At 41.5% G+C, this 22044-nt stretch overlaps 1 long non-coding RNA gene across 1 annotated transcript in view; it reads left to right on the top strand.

Annotated features, from left to right (window-relative positions):
* The first annotated feature begins 4020 nt into the window (after positions 1–4020).
* Positions 4021–22044, top strand: part of LOC141728210 (uncharacterized) — a 584197-nt gene continuing 566173 nt past the window's right edge. The window contains exons 1-3 of the long non-coding RNA XR_012579032.1: positions 4021–4646; positions 6139–6339; positions 11594–11756. This is a non-coding gene — a long non-coding RNA (uncharacterized LOC141728210). The remainder of the gene's footprint in view (positions 4647–6138; positions 6340–11593; positions 11757–22044) is intronic.

The following is a 22044-nucleotide window of genomic DNA, read 5'->3' as shown; positions in this document are numbered from 1 at the left end:
TTGTCTCGCCTGTCTATCCACAAACACTCCTAAGACTGGATTGCCTCTTGTTTGAACATGTGCATTGTACTCAAACCCAGCAAAAAACCTAGGCTGCCATGGATGTAACTTCTGTTCTTTCTGTAACTTGTAATCATACTTCAAGCCAGAAACCCTGATTCAATAACAGTGGTTATGTAGGTTGGACTGAGGGTTTTCTAACTTTTCTGCTTAAGTACACTGTTAACACTGTCAGTTTAACTATGTTGAGTGCCACATATCTTGTCACAGGCCTATAACCTTTGAAAGTTGAAAATATTTGTTAAATACATTTATTTATATATAAACCTGAATATACATATATCTATAAATTATATTTCTAGATGTATAGATTATATTTTATGTATATATATATATGTATATATATATTTTCAACCTATAACCATGAAAAGTTACAGGCTGAAAATATTAGTTAAAATGAATGCTCTTTCTGTTCTTATATCTGACTTGGGGTATTATAATCTTTAAAGTTAACACAAGAGAGAAGAAAAGGCATGTTAACTTTACTTTTTTCTACAGAGCAGCAAACAAATAAACAAAAGCCAAGCAAGATTTTCTCAGAAGTTCACAAAAAGCAAGAGTTGGTTCTTCAGAAATAGCAGTGCATACTGCAAAACTAATGTTATAATAATGTTATTTGCCAAGATTCCTTTCCCAGCTATGAAAAGACAGCCATAATCCCATTCACAAAAACCACTAGTGCCCAGAACAGAATTTAAGTAATGATTGATCAAATGTGAGGCCAAGAAGCCTGTACATCTTCTAATTTAACAGAACAAATGCTTTCAAAATTAAGACTGAAACTCTGCCCCTAAACAGTCCTTTACATATCCTGCCTCATCCAAACAGTCCTGAAGAGGGTTATTTGCAATGGAAGTGCTGACACAAGCTTACTGTAGTGATGCTGTAAGATACTGTTATGTTAATATAAGCATTACACGCTAAGAAAACATACTGAGTCAGTGATACATATTTTTCTTTTGAACAAAATCACCATAGGAACAAAGGTCATATGTGACATGGACGCCAATATTTGTGTTTGTGTGGCTGTTCACAATGACGCACATTTTATCACATTTTAGTAAAAATAGGCCCTTATTGAAAAATAACCATCTTCTTATTGGTGGCCCCTCTTTGGTTTGGCAAAGGCTGCTGTTCTTCTGCCTTTTCTTTGCAAACGCTGCTCATTTTCTCTTGGATGAGATAATGATTGCTATCTGCAACACAGATGGGCACAAACTGCTCAGAGGGACAGGGAATCCCCTGGAGCCCAGGCTGTTTTTGTAACTTAGGAAAGCAATTTCTGTGCCTTTACTGGCATTAATATGAAGGACTTCTGGTTGCTGCCCAGGGCATGGGGATGTTGAATACTGAACCATGGCATTTTTCAGTATTCAATACTGAATACTGAATACAGTACCATGGCATTTTTTTTTAAGGGAAATCTCTCTGTTTCTCTGCCCTCTCTTGATGTTGACTTCCTATTTCCTCATGTTGAAGACTTCTTTTGCTCTTGATGTTGCCCTTCTCTATACTGGTGCCTTCAGCAGAATGCTTTACTCTTAGAAAGGTACTTTTCTTTTGAGTCCATTTATATTTTGCCTTTGGAGAATAATGCAGGGGTTTGCACAATCCCAGCATCATGAACAGCAACCCCAAACGGCTACTTCTGATTAGATATTACTGCTTAGTATCCTGTGGAACTGGACTACAGCAAGCCTTAAATTCTCAAAGTCTTTGCAGGTTGCAGCCAGCCTTAAGCCAAACAGAGTCATCAGATTTCAGATGTGTGGAGCAGTGGGCCAAAGCCTTGGGCTTTAGGATGGACTATCTCCCTCCAGTTGAAATTTTAAAAAAAGCAAGATGAAACAAGACACTCCATTCATGTGATTGCAGTCATCTTGAGTGAATCATGAGCCCATGTGCTTGAAGCTGTGTGTGCAATGCTCCTGAAATTCATGGTGATGTCTTAACACCCTCATGCAATCACAAGGTAAACAGAGCATGCAGGGAATGTATGAAGCAGCCAAGTATCTCTTGCAGGAGGGTCTGAGTGGCTGTGAACCCATGTTTCCAGCCCCAATGTGTACATTCTGCATGGTATACCCTGGAAAAAGAATCTTTGGCCTGTCTTGGGGACCAGATGGCTTTGACTGGTGGGTCATGGCCAGAAAGCCATGAGGAAGGTTTCTGAGACACTCTTGTGAAGTGCATGGGGGAAGTGTGAATGGAGAAAAATAAGTGAATTTGGATTACTCATATCCTGGACTCCTTAAAAGCTGGGCTACGGTATAAGGAAGGTACAGGTCTTTGCCTGGTCTTTTGTTCCCTCTATATTTCATTCCAGTAACTGAAAATGAAACTGTGAGATGTGAAACAGAAGTAAAGGACACTTTTCAGTTCCCCCTCCATCCCTTTGTGCCTTGGAAAATTGATTTAGGTTGATCCAAGCTGACATTTTGAAAACCTTCCTCTGGTTCGGCAGCCAAGGCTGAATGTTGGCCACTCGCACCGCCCTCGCTCCGTGAGCGAGAAAGCTTCCTGGGGACTGGCTGACGGCAGCCCCTGCGAGCCCTGCCAAGAAAACCAGCGGTAGGCCTCTCTAGAACAGATTGAATTCTTGACCTCTCAATGTGCTATTTCTAACCACATCGGTGTCCTCTCTTCAGCAGCTCAATTAAAACAAAGGCGGACACGGCTTTCCACAGAAAGGGCAAGTTGCCGATCTTTGCTTACGTGCAGGTGATGGGACACAAGGTCCCAGTTTGTGGGACTGTTTTTATAGTTTTAAAACAGTTTGTGGCTGTTTTTATAGTTTTAAAAGTTGCCTGAAGCATTGCAGGAGAAGTTTCTTCCAGCTCATTCCGTGGCCTGAGATGTACTACCACACAGTGGTGTGAAACCTGCCTAGGGCAAGCTTGGTCTCGTTATCAGGACTTCCCAGCCCCATCCAGCTGGTGTTGGGCAAGGTGACTAACTCTGATCCTTGATCCCTCTTTCTCTCCTCAGGGACATGGGGAATAGGACAGTCTGTCAGATGGCACCACAGCCTTTCCAGTTTCTGTTTTCTTTCATCGGTATTTCTTTGGATTGTTAGAAAGAAAAAGAAGGTAAACAAGTGTGTACTGTCTTACAGAGTGCTTGCTTGCAATGAAATTTATCCACCCCCCTAGGTTTTTGGTGAGTCTGTCGCATATTTTAGAATCTGCCTGTAGGAAACCTCTGTGCCCAGACAGGCTTTTGCCCTGTTGTGGGTAGTTTCATTATGCCAAGAGTGTACATGTTAACCACCCTTTTTACTACAACTTAGTATGAACTTCAGATGACACAGTCTGTGACCACTGGCTACCTCAATTAGAAAACCTGAGACTGTTAATTTGAATTTTTTGGGAGGGTAAAGTTGAAGTTGAAGAATGGGTTTAGAGAGTGCTATTGAGGAAGATTTTACTCTGTGTTTTGAACTGGAGTTTTGTAGGGTCTGGCAGCTTCATGTCTGTGTGTGTTGCTTTGCTGAGGTCTTGCTACAAAATGACGAAGGAACAAGTACCCTTTGCCAAAACACTGTTAGGCAGGATGTCCTGGGTAAACAGAGATTTTTAGAAAGTGTTATTTATAAAAGCTGGCAAATGAAACCATTGCATCAGTGAAGAATTCAACAACACTGTTAAATTACCAGAGTGAATTGACTAGTTGTGCATGTGGGCATATCTTCAACTAAATGATACTAGGCGGGGCTGCAAGCTCTCCGAAGTACTGTTATTTTCAAGTTAAACCTCAGATAACCTCCAGCCCTTTAAAAATATCTGTTGCTGAAAATAAGTCCTCAGATAACCTTCATCCTTGGATAACCCACATAAAATCAAAGATGAGGAACTAATAGGAGAAAGGGGGCTTGGAGATAAACTTGTTCTCATATTGCCCACACATGTGAGCAACATGCTGCTGCTGCTGGCTATTTTTACATATAGCCCACGTGTTATGAGCAAGAAAGAGAGTGCTTTTCTTCACTTAGCAGCAAGGTCACTGTCTGCTCGTTTAGCCAGGGGTGGCCCTGGTTTTCTGTTTATCAGGAGCAGTGGCTACTGCTGGCACTCACGTTCTTACTGTTGGTTTCATTGTCTACATCTCCACATACTTGCCTGGGTAGGAAAGCAAACAAACAATGCTTGAGCAGACCTAAGGAAGATGCAAATAAGGGCAGAATGGGTCTCAGAAAAGTGCCCTCAAATAATCTGAATCCTTCTAAGAGAAAGTCTGCTACAACTACAGGGAGCCGTGCCTTCTCCTAAATGACAATGAAGTTGTAGAAGTTAAAAGGCTTTAAAAGGTTTAGAGTACTTCTACTATCACAGTCCAAAATAAAAAAAAAAAAAAAGAAGAAAAAAAAAGAAAGAAAGAAAGAAAGAAAGAAAGAAAGAAAGAAAGAAAGAAAGAAAGAAAGAAAGAAAGAAAGAAAGAAAGAAAGAAAGAAAGAAAGAAAGAAAGAAAGAAAGAAAGAAAGAAAGAAAGAAAGAAAGAAAGAAAGAAAGAAAGAAAGAATAGGGACAACTTTCTGTGCTACCCACCTGAGCACTGTCTTCAGCTGTGACAGGAGACTTCAGAGCAAGGTAAGAAAGAAACTAACCTGTCAGAAACACACAGCCAGATGCACACTGGGGAAAAAAATCCAACACTTCCAGGTTCCTGCAGGTGAGCTGCTGAAGCCTCAACTCATGCACTTACAGTTTGATAGTCCTTGATGAGTGAATATGGAGTCCCCCAGGGTGGGAAGTCTCCTGTCGCCCGATGAACAGGATTAGAAAGAATCTGTGCTGTTTGTGAACATTCCTGGCGGTGCATGATTTTTTCTGCAAAGCAAGGAGATCATGCACAGCACTTGGCAAAAAGTTCAGGGGCACAGAGGTTTGATAAAGCAGTTTGCTGCCCCAGATAGTTCCTCTGGGTGGGATTTGGCAGCTCTAATGGAGGCTGAGAGTAAGGTTTGAATTCATTCATCTGACAATAGAAACCTGAGCCAAAGCTAACACAGAGTTTTATGCTCATTTACAGACCTCTACAGACTAAAGGGTTCATAAAGGAGTTCACTGATACCTTGTTGACAATGGTGATGAAATACCCTGACTTGTCATCCTGGGAGATTTCAACACACACATCGACAAGGCTGCAGATATGAAGTCCCACAAACTCACCTCCTGGTTTTCCTCCCAGACACTCTCTGGGTGTTTCTACATCGACATTTACAGTCAGCCTCAAGGGGTCCCTGTTACAGGCTCTGAGTGGCATGTGTCACCCTGACAGGAAATTTCAGAGAGCTGTATGCAGGGGTTACTGAAGTTCTCTACTTGTGGGCAGTACCAAGAGGTCAGAATCCAGGATCACAGGGTGTGGTTGTGCTGAATTCCTCTGCCCAATGCCTGCAAACATGCTGAGGAGAGGGTGATAGGATGAGGGAGAGGATGAAAGATGGAGCTGAGCTCCAGCAGATTTCATGGCTTTAGCTGTATTTGGGGGCCACAGTGTAGGTGTTTATTTGGTATAAGCATAATGATTACCTTAGGGTTACTTCTCGCCATCAGCGCTGATCATCTCTCATTTTATCCATGTGCTCTTTGATTTGATCTATACTGAACAAGAAGAGTGTGGACCAGCTGCAAGGGATGTCTTGGGCCTGGGATAAACAAGACATTTGGTCCCCACAAGTGGGCCAGAGCAGACAAAATCAGGCAGGGTTAGCAGAGGAGGTACCAAGCTGGGTGCAGGGGATGGTAGGATGAAGGGTTCTCAAGGCATGTGAATACTGGTGGGACTCGGGGGACTTCTAGCTCTGATTTAGCTTTTATCAGATTTCCTCCTAGCATGCCCATGGAAGAGCATCACTGCACAGTTGGGCCAAGGTGCTGAGGATTAGGGAAGTTCCTCCTGCCCTGCATGAGTCACTTAAGGTTCTTATCTAGGAGCACCTCATTCCCTTCACCCTCACAGAGTGCCTCAGAACTGCTGTCCCGCTGGATTGGAGAGGAGAAATAAGGAAGCCATGGCAGGAACCAGGATAGCAAAGCTGAAAAAACATCTGTCTTCATGTATCTCGTTCTGTCCTAGGTGACACTGCTTGAGAGGCCAAGGAGACTTCCTGAGCTGCAACAGCAAAGCAGCAAACACCTCTGCATCCTCTGGCAGGGATACCTCCAGCCAAAGTGGCCACAGCCAGTAATCATGCTGCTAAGAACCAGCACAATGACTCAAGGGATTCACTAAAGCCCAAACTGCTGTCAAACCAAGAGTGGGTGAGGAGCAGTGGAGGTTTGTTACCTTTTTGAAATTTGTTTTCTTTGTTTTCAAATCACATGCAGCCTTTGGGAGATGATTCTTGGCAAAAAACATAAGTTATGCTCCTGCCCACACAAGCTCTGATAGATAAATTTGAGTTGAAATTGAAACACTCAGCTATAGACTTTTTTTTTTTTTTCTGTCTAGATTGGACTGTGAAATAGTGGGCACAGTTCTCTTGCCTTAACTTTGGCTTTTCCCCTGTATGTTTTCATTTCCTAATGAACAGCCATAGATCCTCTATGCTATCCTGCTACTGTAGGAAAAACTGGACAGGACCAAACCTAGTTGCTGAAATAATGATGAGGAAAATGTCCCTTTGCTTTCTGTTGACAGAGGTAGCTCATTGCTAGTCAATCAGGCCTTTGACATGATCATCAGAATTAAGCTGTTAATGTAAACGGAGATGTGTATTTTTAAAATTACTTGCTAGAAAACTCACAGCCATCATTCCCAAAATCAGTGAATCTTGTCCCACAGGTGCAGTTACCACGAACTTTTTTAGTGTTTTTATTTTCATCCAAGCATAACAGAACTTGACTCTAGATCACATACCTTCTGTTACTGAAATCTGAGTAATGCATTAAGTAATGGATGAATCTGTCTGGATTGACTAATGTGGTTACAGGATTTCATCCTGATTTGAGATGCATGAATCAGGGATGAGAAGAGCCAGTTTTAATAAAGTGCAGATACCCCTTGGGGACCCCAGGGGGAGGGGGCTGTTTGGGTGCCCACACTCCCCACCTGCATGTGCCACCCACCCATCTCCCTGTCTTCTTTTTTTCTTCCCCCCTCCCCCCCTTTTTTTTTGTCATTTTTTCCTGGAGCATTGCCTAAAGGAATGAATTAGCGCTGTTAGGGTCCGGGTTGATGTTGTGATGTTTATAGCCCCAATAGCGTGATGATTGCTTTATGGTGTTTGTGTTTTGGCATCAGTGATGCCGTGATGTTTGCGCTGTGATGCTGTCATCTGGGGAGGGCAGGGCCATGGCTACATTACGCATACGTATCCCATACGTGGTGCAAAATGCACAAATAAATCATATAAATCATACAAATGCTGAGTTCCTGGGGCATGGGATAGGGGCTCTCATCCCCTAAGCAAGTGCTCGTGAGGAGCAAGTGCGCAGCCAGGCATGAAATGGCTGAGGGTGGCTTGCAAACCCAACAGCCTGTCAGGATGGCCAGCACTACAGGATACCATGCACCTATTTATTTATTCTGTCAAAATAAATGCCATATATTGGACTAAAAGTATGCAGCTCTTGCCTGTGTCTTCAGACAACTCTCCTTAGCAAGCTGGAAGTGGGTTTGGGGGCCAGGATGCATGGTCTGGAATTTGCTGGTGTTCCCATATGTGTGTGGAGGTGGGCACTGAAATTTCCCCAGAGTGGTGTGGTATTTATGGATGAAGCCCTTGTCCAGGAGAACTTCCTGCTCTGCTCCTACTGGGCCTCTCACAGGGGCTGCTGGAGCCAAAGCAGAGTGACAGAGCAGACCAGGAGAAACAGCAGTGCAGACTAAAGGACGTACGCCACTGCCATTCACCAGAGGGAGTTTCTCAGGGAATATTCTCACAACTTGCTGCTCACAAATAAGTCACAATTTGATTTTTGGGAGCAATGTCCCTCTGAGCTAAAGACTACTCTGATGCCTGCTCTTTCCCAATATATCTTTCAGCAGCTGAAGTGCTGCTGAAGACATCATAATGCAAATTGAAATATTTTTCTGCTCTCATCCATCAGACCTGATACCGCTTCCGTGCATATCTTGTGGACCTTTAAGTGTGGACCATGTTTCTGTCTCAGTGACCACAAGTGAGAACTATGCATTTCATGATCTCTTTCCCCCCTCTTACTGTTGTTATCAAACTTTTGTCACTAGTTTCTGTTTCATTAACCAATGTGTAATCTGTAAATGCCAGACCCCTGGTCCCATCCACAGGGCAGATCTAAATGTCCTTCTTTAGCTAAATAGTGTTTTTTGCTTGATCTGTCAGCACTCTTACTGCATATGCTCCAATAAACCAAGTGCCTTTGTTCTCCTAAAGCAATCCTGCCGCAGGCTATCCTTCCAGTAGAACATTAGTTCTTTTGTTTGGATAAAAGGGTGTCATCACTCATTCATGATGAGAATATGATTCAGCCCCTTCTCCTCACATTTACGGTCCAGTCTTCATAAATACTTGCTTTTACAGCATATTGTATGTGTATTCAAATAGCTGACATCAGTGGGCCAAATTGTGCCCTAACATGAATGTGCTCCAGTCCTGTTGTTCATGTTGGAGGAATTGTGGGGAGCCTAAATCAGAAGGAAGTATGATCTGTACCCAGTCCCATTCAGATGTTTGTTTGGGTTTTTTTAGAGGCATAAAAAATTTTAAATAAAATGCTCCCTCATCTGAAACAAGTGAGGTTTAAGCAGCAGCCCACTAAAGTGATTTATTTCCCACCTGCTTTGCTGAACTTTTTGTCCATGCCTACCAAGAAACCTCCTTAGTGCTGCTACTGTCATGTCAGTTTCAAGTAGATAGGCAAAATTTTGGGTGCTCAATTGAGTTTACTGGAGGTGCGCTTCTAAAACTCCCCCATTATGTGTTCCTTCTTCTTTACTGAACTATTTAACTACTGCAACTTCTCTTCTGTATTTTGGCAGGAATACCACTGAAAGACAGTTAACAACAACAACAACAACAACAACAACAACAACAACAACAATATAAGCATCCACTAGAGCTTCTTGCTCTGCTCCTGAAACTTCAGATTTTTTATTATGTCTGTAAAGCAGGGAGTGGTGAGTACAATAATTTCTCTCTGCTCTGAGGTTCCACCACTCTCTGATTTTCCAAATCAGAGTTGCACATGAATAGTATAAAGTGTATGGACTGTGTCCCAAACTGGATCTCTGCCAGTTCAAGGGAGAACTGAGGATGTGAAAAGACTTCTAAAATGTATAAAAATACTTGGATTGCATTGATTTAGCTTCATGCTAGGTTTATTTAATGGTAGTGAGGGTGTGGTGTAAATCCCTATAGTTTAGGGGTTTTTTTCTGGGCAAAACCTCCTAAAATTCACTGCAATCAAGCTGAAAGATATGGAGAGATACAGGATACAAGTGACTTTAAAATAATTCCTCACAACATCTGTTAACACTGAGATGAGCTAATGTTGCTTTATTTCATGAACTAAGGAAGTGGAAAAGAGCCTTAAGGAAAACACATTAGGATAAGGTTAAGGAAGAACGTAGAGCATATGGTGGCACATGGATAAGGAGGCCCAGATTACTTTGGTTAATAACTCGCCCAACATACTGCTTTTCTAATCTCTTAATTTCCATATTTACCTTAAAGTGCTTTAATAAGGGTTTGCCAGACCTAACTGTAGCTATTTAGTGTGTTAGAAAGTTTCTGATTGGTGTGAAAGGATTTGTGATTAGCCAAACATTTCATGGCTCTCTTGGTAATATGTTAGGAAGCCTTCCTGACATCAAAATTTATTTTAAAGGAAAGCTGGTTCTAACAGCCAGAAAAGCCTCTAAAAGCTCATCTGTTAAGCCTTGATAACTTTTTAGAAGCTACTCCAATGTCCATTGAAGCGAGCAGAAAGGCTCCCAGTGACTTCAGGACACATTTTATTGGAACACTTAAGCAAGGAGTTGGCTAAAATGAGTATCTGCTTTGAAGATGTTAACAGTCACAGGACTGTACAACATCCATGAATGATGTGTTCTAGTACCTATTCTATTCATATATTATTAAGTAAGAGTATTTTTCATAAATCAACTCTCAACATTACCAGGACAAAGAGAACTTTCAGTTCTGAAAATTTCAGTTTCTTGTCTTAGAAGGCAGTCAGTTTGTTGTTAGTTAATTTGATTGGAAAATTAATGGGGCACGTAACTGGATGAATGGTGTTAAGAGACTTTATGGTTCTGTCTCTTCATTGCTGAATGACATGTTGGATACCTTATGTGGAAAATGATGGCAGAAAGTGAAGTTATTCAGCAATTATTTTTCTTTTTTAATTGTTGGGCTTTCTGACTCTGACAGATAGCAGCATATCTGCTGTATGAATCTTAACTTTTCCTCTTCAGAAAGGGTGATGGGACTTTATGGGAATTCTTGCTTGTAATTGTCATCATGAAAACAGGACCTGCAAAGCTTGCTCTGTGATTCACCACAACAAAAGATCTTTTGTTTCAAAAGCCAGACAAGACTGGTATTGGGCTGCATACTTGAGTAACACGTCATGTACAAAACCAACCACTTAAAATCATGGAAAATTCAGGACATCATAAATCTTATACCAACTGCATCATTTTATTTATTCAAAATTTTTTTTAGATATTTAAAATAAACAAAATGTGTTACTTCATAGGCTGTAAGCACTCTGCCAATTTAGAACTGCAAAACTGAAATGTAATATAATTGACTCACTGCTTCTACCAAACTGAAGTAAATAAACACTGGAGCCCCATTCCTCAACCAGTCCTCTTAAGGCTCCTCAAAGAGCAGATCCAGCACATGGGTCTTGTAGCATGTCTAAAAGGCAACAAATATCGGTGGTGTCAGACTACAGGAAGGGATTTATGAAGCCCTGGAAGATTTTTGTATTTTGCTGTCTATAGCTTCTCTACTATATTGAATGGAACATAATCCAGTCTCAATGTTTCTAATGCCTGCATCTCTGAGAGATACATGACCAAGTATTTGTCTTAGGAAAGATCTTCCCTGGAGGCTCTGGGCTTCCTGTGCCCGAACCATCATATTCAAATCAGTCAGGCCACTCAAAGGGGGCTGACCTGGGTCCCAGAGCAGAGATGTGCATCCCAGGTGCATGATTGCCTTCTGTACCACAACCTGCTTCCAATTAAATTGCAGTGCAGGCCATGTGAAGGAAATGGCAAAAACACAGATGATGAGTGCAATTTATCCATCTGAAAGTAATGGCTGTGAACACTGAGGCAGGCACATGCAATAGAATCTCTGAGAATCACTGTCAGAAGTGAATGTAGCCCCATTGAAGGGAGAGGACCATCTAGAAAAGAGGGCCTTTGTATGAGTGGTGTGCTGAAGGATCAGAAGAGGACGGCACTGGGTAGCAGAAGCAATTGCAGACCTCAAGGGATCTGGAGAAACTGAGGAGTTCTCTAACACTGGTCTTGTTAAGTTTCATTACCCTGGATTCAAAGAAAAAGACTCTGATGACAGCCCTGAATTTTTTAGGTGGCATTCTGGGACATACATTTGGATCCCTAAAGCAGAGGGAGGCAACCTGAAGAGAGTGGCTGGCATGTAACACACAGCTGGGTGCTGCAAGCTGACCACATTTGGAGATGGAAGGATGGCTTTGAGGATGTTTATCTACCTTCTCCAAGAAGAAAGGCAGGTAAAGTTTGGGTGTAATTTACTTACTGGGAAGGTAAACGATTTACTGGTGGAGGGGTTGGTTTGAATATCCAGGAGGAAATTAAAGCCATAATGACGAAGAAATATAAAAGAGGGACAATACACTTTTGTTCAGCAGAAAACACTTTTGTTCAGCAGAAAATCAGTCTCCCAAGCAAGTAAAGAATGAAGCTGTACAAGGACATGATGTGAACAAGTTCAGTAATTACTGACCTATCAGTGTTGGGTAACTTGGTGTATATTTCATGCAATGGTACCAAAGTTGGGTAAGATAATATGCACAAGTAGAATATTAAGTGGATGGCAAAAATTAGACAAGTATGTTTTTTCCTTTTACTTTGTCACTTAAATAAAACATCTGTTTGAGGCAGTTTGAATATTTTTCTCATTCTAAGTGTGAATAAAAAGAAAATGAATATGCAACTTTGCCCACAAAAACTAACTACAATCTAGCAGATTTTAAAACTCTATTTTTAAAGTCAGAATAAAATTGGAAAACAAAGGATAGATTTGCTAGGAGAGTGGGTTCAAAGAGTCCGTATTCAGGGATTAGGATTTTCACCCAAGACAACAGGGGTCCAGGCTTCTCTGCCAAATAAGGAGCAGAACCTTGATTCTATCCTCACTTATGACTGAATAAAGATTTTATTTCTTCACTAAAAACCTGATCTAATTATGACATATAGAAAGTGATTACAGAACTGAAGCAAATGTCTGCTTATGTGCAGAAGATCATGCCTTGATTATATTTGTGTGCAAAAAGAATAAAATGTGAACCAGTAGTATAGATTCTTGCTTCTTTAAAAAGGCCAGTTTTCTAAAGCTGAAAACAATTATAAGTCAGATCTACTGGGAGAATTTAAACAGAAAAATGTGAATGATAATTGCAAACCATTTAAAACATTTCACTAAAAAGTCATAGTTTTTATAAACCAAAACAACATTGATAAAGTGAAAGCTGTTCTACTACACAAAAAACCCACATGTAACACTTGAAAGAAGGAATGATGCAACAAAAAATAATTTAAATCAGAAGATAGGAATGGTGATAAATTTGCAAGGGAAGCAAGAGAAGTGTACATAGAGGTGTTTGCCCAACAGACTTAAAGATCATACAAGTTAAGAACAAGAAGTTTTGGATGTACTTAAGGGAAGAAAAGCTATCAGTGGTGTTTCTCTCAGTGGATAAAAATGGTAGAATTCTTTATACTAACACTGAGAAGATGAGAAGGCTTTCTGTGTTGGTTGGAAAAAGCCAGTTGAAAATATATAATCCTGCAATAGTTTTGATGTATTTTCCATTACAACAATAATTCAAGAAATTATTTAAACAGCAGCTACTAAAACAGGTATGTTAAATCAGAGGCTTGAACAACTTCTGTCCACAAGCTTGAAAAGAACAAGTCAAAAACCACCTTTGGCTATAAATAATGGTTTTCTAGTAGACACTGAACACTAGGAAAGTTTGAGAGAACTGGAAAGATACAGTCTTATTTGTATGACACATATAGGATGAAAACACCAGTCATCTGCATTTCCATTTAGCTTTCTTTTGGTCTTAGAGAAATTAAAGTTGTTGCCAGACTGCTACTAACTCTGTGAAAGGGATTGTAATTTAAAAAAAAACCCTTTTAATAAATGTTTATACAGCTAACTTCATATATTTTTAAAGGAAAGATTATTATGGTAAATGTGGCTAATAGTATTTGATGCAATGCAGCTAATAGTATTTGATGCAATGTACTTTGAATTCAGTGTGGCATTAAGCTTGACACACGATGTAAATTAAATGGAGAAAACAATATTTCCTTAATTATAAGTATTAAGTATACAGATATGGAATTGACATGTCACACTGAAAGTAGGTTAAATGCCCCCACGCTGATTCATCTGAAAATGCAGTTGCTGGTGGAAGTTTATAATTTGCTTGATGTTTTGAATGAAGTCCTGAAACAAGTGATGGCTGGTCTTTTTGTCATTCAAGACGTTTTTCTTGGAGTTTATATATATTTGTTACTAAAAAGTAACGCAGGAAGAAAAAAGAGTGAAATATGGACATAAACACTTAGGAAACTGAAATCAACCAAGTAGTTTGTTTCTGGTTTTTTTTCTGTTTTTTTTTTTTAGTAGTCAGATTCTGGAGATCACTAACCATATCTACATTAGCAAATGATTTGGCTGAATCAGGAGTGGAGTAGCAGATTAAAGCAGCTCATACTGGGCTCTCTACATGTGGTGCAGTGTTTGATGTCAAATCAGACTTAGTTCAGTTCCCCAGACTAATCATCAGTTGCTCATTCAGATCCTAACGCCTGCGGCAGTGGCTGGGATGCATGTGGGAAGCAGCTTCCTGACTGGTTTCCCGTGGCAGGGATTCAGTTCCCCCAAATCAAATCCAAGTGGATGACCTGCACCCATACACAACAAGCAGGGTTGGGAGGAGGATACCACAACTCACCTCTAAACATCTCTCCTGCACCACTTGCAAATGTTTGGTGGATCCGGTCATTAAATCTACAAAGAAGGTGGGACTGAGGTGTTTGTGTGTTAGTCAGGTGGGAGATGCTGGGAAAGGCATCCTCCTCCAAAGAGCTGGAGCAGTCCTGAGACTGCTAAATAGGAAGCAGAAGGCTACATCTCTGGCACAATTGTGGGATGTTATTCTTAGTGCTGATTTCCCCAACTGGAGAAGGGTGCTGGTTGAGTTGGAGAGAGTTCAGAGAGGAAAGCCATGTGAATAACAAAATGTCTGTAAAATATGGCTTACTGTGATAGGCCTGAGGAGCTTGTTCTGTTTATCTAACAAAGATTAAGAGGTGACTTGATCACAATCTATAAATAAGTACATAGAGAACAGAAATTCTGTCACAGTTCACTCTTTTGCTCTCACAGACAAAGGATGTGATCTAGTCCAATGCCTGGAATATGAAACTGGGCAGCCAGAGACAAGAAGAAAGCAACATATTTTTAAACAAAAAGGCAATTAATCACCGGAACTGCTTCGTAAAAGTTATGGTAGATGTCCTACCCTTCACCATTTCAGAACATAGATCGGTGTTTCTTATTACATATGTGCTCTAAATTACTGCTAAACAACTTTCCCTTCTCCCTCCCTGCCAGAGGATCACCAAATCCCTTCAGAAAAAAAGAAATACACAGATGGCCTAGTAGAGCAGTTACCCAATGGCTTTCATTTGCAATGAGCTCAAAATTAGGATAAACTCTGTGTGTTTGTTTATTCCCTTTTCCCCCTCAATTTTATTCACTTGTTTGTTGGCATATGGGGGAATGAATATGCACATGCAGGCTCATGCGCAGTATTCCCCCCTACAAATCTACAGATACTATGACTCTAACAAAATTTTGAGTAAACTAGTTTGTTAAATTTTAAAGATGTTTTATTCCCAGCTGAAAATGTTCAGGTTCCACTAATAGTAGTGTAATAAAATCTTTCATATGGATTTTTTTTTTTTAAATTTTGGCTGGAGTTGAAGTGGCCCAAAATGAAACACTTGGTTCAAATTTTTCTCATAGGATTTTTCTCTACAGCAAAATCGAAATCTTCTTGTGGAAAATTTCAGGTTTGTAGTAAGTGCATTCCCATTAGAAAATAAATGCACTGTGAAACTCCCAGCCAAGTCTAGTAATGATGGTCATGACAGCGATGGGGGAGAGAGAGAGAGAGAGTGGATTTCATTACACTTTCTCACCCAAAAGAGAGGGAGAACTGAGCTTCTCCATTCCCTTTGTTTTCTCAGTCAAGTTTCCTGCCACTTCTAAAGCACAAACCCCTTATGCATATGCATTTATTGCTTGGGTATCAAACTGATAATATACTAAAAAGATTATGATTTACTGCTGTAATTATTGGCCCCCAGCTTTCACTCACAATCATTGTGTGCATATATCTTCCAGCTTGCAAAATCCCCACTTGGCCATACAAATAATGTGATAGCATTACTCTGTACTTTTTTTGCTGTCCCAACTGCTCATTAGAGCAAACACCTCAAAGTATGCATGTAAATGTGTTGGGACTGCTTGGATTATCTGGCTTACTCTCTCTTTTTCTCTGTTTTAAGAGCTTTTCCTTCTTTTCTCTTGCCACCCCACTTTTTTCCTGCTATAGTGTATCACCATTGTGTATTTTTCCTCTCATTTTTCCAGGTGTCCAAATGTTCCCGTTTGATTTATTTATGTCTGACACTGTTTCAGAGTGCTCAGTTCATTTCCTTTGGGAGCATTCTGCATTAATCTTTCTTCATTTGGATGCTTATTTCCTCCAGCTCTGTTCTCCTACTCAGCTCCTCCAGTACATAGTTTTCCTCATTTCTCCTGAATTTGTTTGCTCCGATGTTATCTTTTTATTCCCTTAGTCAGATCCCTTCTTCTCCTCTACCTCTCCACATCTCGCTTTTCCCCCTTCCTTTATGTTTCTCCTTCCTTTACCTTTCCTCTTCCTGTGCAACCCTTTATGATCCAGAGGGACCACTTTTCTTGCCCTGTCTCTGCAGAAGAGACCCACCCTTGAGCCATGCACTTTTCTCATTTATTCCATTCTGCTATTCCTTTTTTTTCTTGCCTTATTTATTTTCTTCTTCTTCCTATGCCTTCAGGCTCTACCTGTAGCCCGACTCTGAGTGTTTTGCTTGACAGGGACATCCCCAGCCCCACATTTTCCTGGGGAACTCGAGAGCAGAGGACATCCCAGGCTGTCCGTGTGCTGCCCCAAGTCTCCGCTGGGGGTGATTCTGCGTCTCCCCAGCGCAGGACAGAGGCGCTGAGGAAGCTGGTGGACATGAACTTGGAGGATGCTGTTGCCTGACCGGGACAGCAGCCGTGCCCTCCCAGCCCTGCTGCAGCCCAGAGGTGTGTGTGCAGCCGTCTGTCTGCGCTTGAAAGAAGTCGTGGGGTTGTGTAGACAGCTCCATCCCAGGCTCTGGGCGTGCACCCTGAGCTGGCCAGTGCTAATAGGCAAGTAAAAGCCCCCCGAGGGCCACTCACTTAACTCTTGTAAATCCGCATGTGGTTTGAAAGGGTACTTTATGAGGTGCCTCTGTATACTTGATCCCTTGTATTTTTTCCTGCTGCGAAGCCCGAGGCTGTCTTTCACAGCTCCTGCACTAAACCAGGGCCTTGGGATCCGGAGTGGCAGGGACTCCGCAAGCAGAGAGTGTCGGCTTTCACCGAGCTCGCAGGTGCTTTCATCAGAGAGCTGCCGTGCAGCCCTGCCTGCCCTCCCTGCAGCGCTGCTGCGGCGCTGCAAACCCGGGCAGGGCTGGCTGAGCCTGGTCTGGCAGAATTTCTGCCTCCCCAAAGCTCAGGTACTGCTTCTCTTGGTGGGCTTTTGTCCCTTTTTTCCCCTACCATCACAGGAGAGTGGCTGTTTTATGCCCTTTGTTCCCTCTATGGTTCTATCACTATCTTATAGTTCACTGCACGAGTGAAAAGTAAATAAGGAACTTTGACAGCAACAGAAGGCCTTGAAAGAGGTGACAGTGAGGAAGTGCATGGGAAGACCAGCTCCTGTACCTCCTCCATGCCCACTCACTCCTGGGACTCAGTGCCACAGAACATCTCCTCTGCCAAGAAGCATGGCCCCCTCACACAAAGAGGATGTGGCTGACTTTGCCTTTCCTACAGGAGAAATAAATGGTAGTGGGACTTCTGGGACCCCCTCTCTGCACCTTTGAAAGATGTTAAACTGCTTTGTGAAAACCAGCATCTGTTTAAGACCCATAAGGACCGTCAGGATGTATGCTTCAAATCCACAGAAACAACCTACTGTGGAGATCTCTGTAAAGAGGTAGTCATTGTAAATAAGCAAAAAATAATGTGAAATGCTCCAAAATATCTCTTTCAAAAGTCTTGAGCATGGTGGACACAGATGGCAGCATTTTTGAAAAGGAAAAAAATACCAGTGTCTTTATCCCTGACCCCTGCAGTTTCATGATGTTACAGGAAGAGAATGAACTGGCTGCAGACAGGGTTTTTGGAGTTGCTGCCCTATCAGCTAGTGATTATCAGATTGTCTGCCTGTAATGACATATCCAGTCATATGTTTTCCCCATCAAGGCAAAAATAAATGAAAGGAAGAAACAAAGGAGTGTAAGAGTCCAGCACTTCATTCTTCATACTTCAAGAGCTGTAACAACAAATACTAGGGAGGAATTCCCAAGTTAGAAATTATACCAGTTCAAGGTCACATAAGCTGATGCATGGAAGTATATTACAGGAACACTAGAATGCTATTTTGGGGACAGACATTGTTTACTGAATGCTTGGAGGGATTTTTTTTTTTTTCATGGTTCAGTGCCTGGGCTCTGGCTTAGCAGTTGAGCCAAAATTTCTAAAGCAAGGGGCTGGGAACTGTATGCTGCTTCTGGGGATCAGAGGCTAAATTAGTCCTTCTTTACTGAACCCCAGGAAAGCTCGCATTTTTCACAGTTGGGACTATGAGCATTATGTGTTCTTAATAGTGCTGCAGAAAAAGTTAATTTCTTAGTTTGATGACAGTCAGTTTCATGGGGCAGAACTGCATGTTTTTGTTACTGAAGTCATTGAAAGCAAAGTGGAGCCAAGCTTTCTCTAGGGAGAAGGTGTGTAAGTGGGGCTGTTCCTTGGAGAAATGCTGGTTTTCATGGAGATCCCACACTTAGTGTGATGCAAAATGTTTTCCCCTAGCAGCAGGGAGTGTGGGGGATCTTTTGGGACCTCCTTTCCTACCAGAGCTACACAGGGCCTACCAGGCATCACAGGGACCAGGAGGAAATGCTAGTGATAGACGACGAGGCCAAATCTCATGAGAGGTGAGAGCAGGAAAGGGAGCCCCAGAGCACTGATGGGTGACTGTCTCTCCTTTCCTGCATTCCTGTGGGGTATGCCCATGTCCTGGGCAGTGTAGGGCAGTGCTGTGAGCAGAGCCCAACCAGCCTTTGCACAGGTGGTGCCAGCATCCACCCTGGGGCAGGAGCACGAGCAAAGGCTGACCCAATGACTCATGTACAAATGTCTTTCTTTTGACTTGTTAGGGCTGCAAGCTCCATTGAGAACTGCTTGCACTAACCAAAAATCTGCCTGAAGTTAAACTGGCTGTCAGGTCACACAAGAAAATGGGCCTTATTTTGTACCTTCCTGTGGGACTTGGAGTAGTTTATGATTTCTCAGGAGGGACCTCTCCTCTTAAACACACCACAGTGGGCCTGAGTAAGCCTTTCCAACAGGAGCATCACTGATGGTAATACATTTCTACTGGCCACTTCAGAATTGCCAAACAAACAGACAGCTTGTATGAAAAAAATCCCCTGTGAGGCCTAATCATAACAACATTTGCACTGCTCTTGCTCCATTCAGTCATTGCAGATGGTGAATGCGTCCTCATGGGGACTGTCTACTGTGCCTTTGCTGGCATGTGGGGCTGCCCCCAGCCTGGGAGTGCCTCCCCATTATTATTAATAATAAATTTTCAGGACTGGCATGTGCTGGCTCTGCTTCCTGCTGCAGCTGAAGCCAAGTCTGTAAAACAGGTCTAATTTTAGAGCAGTCGGGGCTGAGCACAGAGTGAGACCAAACCCGGGAAATTTTGAGTTTTCATTGTTTCCTCAGCTGTGGGTGAAGATCTCCCATGGATGTTTGGGAGAGTTTTTCCCAGATACGTGAGCCCTCGCCTTTAGTTGCATCTCACATAATCTCTGTCTCCAAAACCCTGGTGACATCAGCCTTTTTTTTCCCTTTGTTTCCCTGTCTTTAAAGTGGGTGACTGTTATTTTCCTACAGTGCTTCAAAAAGGGAGAAATTAGTAGTGAGAATTCATAATGAACGTTGCTCAAGTGTTTGAATAATAAGATGTTGAGGTCTTTGTTTTGTGAGGTAGTGCTTCAAATGCAATGCAGTTTGTTTAGGCTTCCTGGGAAATTATGAAATGCATGTGTATGTGTGTGCATGGAGGGGGCAGGGAAATCTGAGACCGGATTTCATGTGTGCAGGGAAAGATTTACAGAACCGTGTTTTCTGATGACTTCTTGCCATCAGTCAGTTTAATGATACTGTGTGCTGCTGAGCTTTTAAAGTTTTGTCATTTGGCCATGGTGGAGGGAAAACCTACAGTGAGGCTGGTCCCTGCTTGAGTGCTGTGTATCTGGAAACCTTACCTAGCCCCTGCCGCCCTGTTGGACACACAAGCCCGACACTTTGTCATGTGAAAGGCTATCGGGTAGCACAGTGGTGCAGAGTCATTTCAGAGGGCACACCGGAATATGTTGCACAAGGAAAGGTACTCTTTGCTCAAGAGTTTTTTCTTATAAATAAACTGACTGACAAGCTGAAACAAAGCTATTGAGCCATGGCAAAGAAAAAGGAAAAGTCACACTTCCTTTGTGTTCAGCAGACTGTTGTCAGTCGATGAAATCTGCTATTACTGACCTTAAGAAGGCCTATTTTGTTACTGAAAGAAGTTTTCCTGTTCTCTGGATGGATTAACTTGAGTTTAGAATATCCCACTCCTTTTATTGCAGCCTTTCATCTCTGCCCATTTTGTCAACATCCTCCAGAAAACAGGAGTCAACTGACAGAGTGACACTGTTGGAGGTGAGAGACGTTGACTGCATTATTTTCAGTACTGTTTTTATTAAGTGGCCATACAGCATTTTCATACTTCTATGCTAATTAAAACTATAATTTAAAAACACTTTAATAAGGCTTTAATTGTCCTCCTTTGGTCTGGGAACCAGAATAAGCCATTTTCAAGGTTATTGATTTGTTTTGGAATAGAGTATCAGAAAAGTGAGAAAGCAAGGGAAGGACTACATGAGTGCAAGGCACACAGTAACAATGTTAAACTTAAGTCAGGCTTTAACCACAGACCAGTTATAATGTATTTCTATGAAATATTTAATTACACTGAAGCTGCATTATGGATGGACAAGGAAAGGTGTTCCAATGGTGTAACATAACTGTCCCTCTACTTTGGTTCTGAAGACTGAGGGTTTCTAGCAGTTTCTCTCCCTGCAATTCTGCTTCCTGCACTTTTAGATGTTATGGCTGGAAGGATTGTTGCTATTATCTATTACAACACAGTCTGTGGGATTGAATCACCAGCTAGAACAGATAGGGAGATAGCTCATCTTTAAATAACACACATGGAAGAGAGTCTGTCCCATTCCTAGATAAATTGCTAATTCCTTCCCTGGTTAAAATCTTGGCATTTATCTAGTTCAGATTAATATAGTGTCAGATTCCACCTACTGGATGTCGTGTCCCCGTCTACTAATTCAGAGATCCCCCTGCTACAGGAAACACAATACAGCTACTTGCAAGCTAAAACCGAACAAAATTTGGAATTTTCACACAGTGGGCAGATGCGACTTGTCAACATATTTCTCCACTCCAAACGACACACAGAGAAAAGCCTTATTAACATAGAGGAAACCCAGAATGGAAACATACAAACAAACAAACCAACCAATCTCAACAAAATTATAATTTTCTTTAATGTAGGACCCTTGTTGTTTGAATGTACTTAATTGATTGACCAGGGCGTTCTTTTGTGTCAGTTCAATATGAAAAATAAATATTTTCCCATAATGCTGCATTGCTCCTGGGAATTACAACATGAGCAAACACTATCCTCATTCAACTTAGGCAGAGGCTTCTTGGCTGGACTACAGCTCCTGTAATGTTATATACAACTCAGAATTAAGTGACAAATTACTCTGTGGCTGGCCTGTAGGAGAAAACAGGTACCTATAGCACTGATAAATGTGTTCACAAGAAGGTGAAGTTTAAAGTTTCCTTCAACAGAAAAAAATGAGAAACAGAGTGGCTTACAGTGATCTCTTTAATTTTACTTGTCCTGAAGGAAAATTAACATTATTTTTTCTTTACAGAAATCTTTGTGGAAACTTCATTTTCTATTGTTGAGACAGAATACCCAGCCAGACCTATTATAAACCACAGATAAATCACCATTTATCCTCCTATTGGATAAGTTAAATGAATTGGGATTTACTTTTTTCAGGATCTCCCTAACAGCTTTTGCCAATTGCAAATATATTTGCATTTCTTTCTTGAACTCTTTCCTGTTTGTCAATACTATTTTTTAAAATGTGAACATTGAAGCTGGACCTACTCTTCTTTCACTATTAATATTCCAAAGAACAGTGAGCATCTGCCTTTCCATCCTTGTGCTTTATAGTCCCCTGCTTGTAAATACCAAGGTCCCATTTTCTCTTTTTGTCTCTTTTTTTTGCATTGAATGAGGAGCTTTTGAGCAG

The sequence above is a fragment of the Zonotrichia albicollis genome, chromosome 2, assembly GCF_047830755.1.
Source record: "Zonotrichia albicollis isolate bZonAlb1 chromosome 2, bZonAlb1.hap1, whole genome shotgun sequence".
NCBI classification, from domain to species: domain Eukaryota; kingdom Metazoa; phylum Chordata; class Aves; order Passeriformes; family Passerellidae; genus Zonotrichia; species Zonotrichia albicollis.
This window is presented reverse-complemented; position numbering and strand designations above follow the sequence as displayed.